Source organism: Anopheles bellator, chromosome 2 (genome assembly GCF_943735745.2).
Source record: "Anopheles bellator chromosome 2, idAnoBellAS_SP24_06.2, whole genome shotgun sequence".
Lineage (NCBI taxonomy): Eukaryota > Metazoa > Arthropoda > Insecta > Diptera > Culicidae > Anopheles > Anopheles bellator.
This window is the reverse complement of record NC_071286.1, coordinates 29,043,515-29,044,140: the sequence shown is the minus strand read 5'-3', so window position 1 is coordinate 29,044,140 and position 626 is coordinate 29,043,515.

Here is a 626-nt window from a genome sequence, read left to right as displayed (position 1 = left end):
TGTGTATTGCCTCCACTTGAGGTCCATTATGCGGTAAATACTTGGCGCTACCATCGATTGTAGCACAACCACTGAACTGAAGCGATTGTAATAGCTTCATCAACCAGAAACGATTATTATTCTAATCAGCAGTTTTCGAGGGGGCGCTCTCAATGAGTATCATCTCGAATCATTAGGCAATAAAATTAATAGCACAACATCGTCAGAAAGTTGCTGGAGAAAACACCCCAACCAGGCATGCTAAGAGTGTTCAGAAACGCCTTTGTTCGTCCCTTGGGCATGGGATTGTTGGGTCAGTCACTTGTATGATCTCCGGTATTGTGCATACATGTTGCAGACTGCGATAAGTCTTTTTCGACTTCTTTGTACAACTTATTTTATAGCAGTTGGCTACTAATCCCACAAAAGCTCAAAATAGAAATAGGTATACAAAAATTATTCAACTATTTTTGCCCTAGATATTTGAAAGCACGAAGAAGATTCATTGTAATCGCTCTGATGGAATTAATTCAAATAGTACGCTTCTCAAGTTGTTATAAAAGCTCCGTCATACGAAAACGACAGCTACTTTCGTTGGGTGCTCGAAGCAACTGTTGAAGTTTGGGTACATTGCCAATCGATGTCTT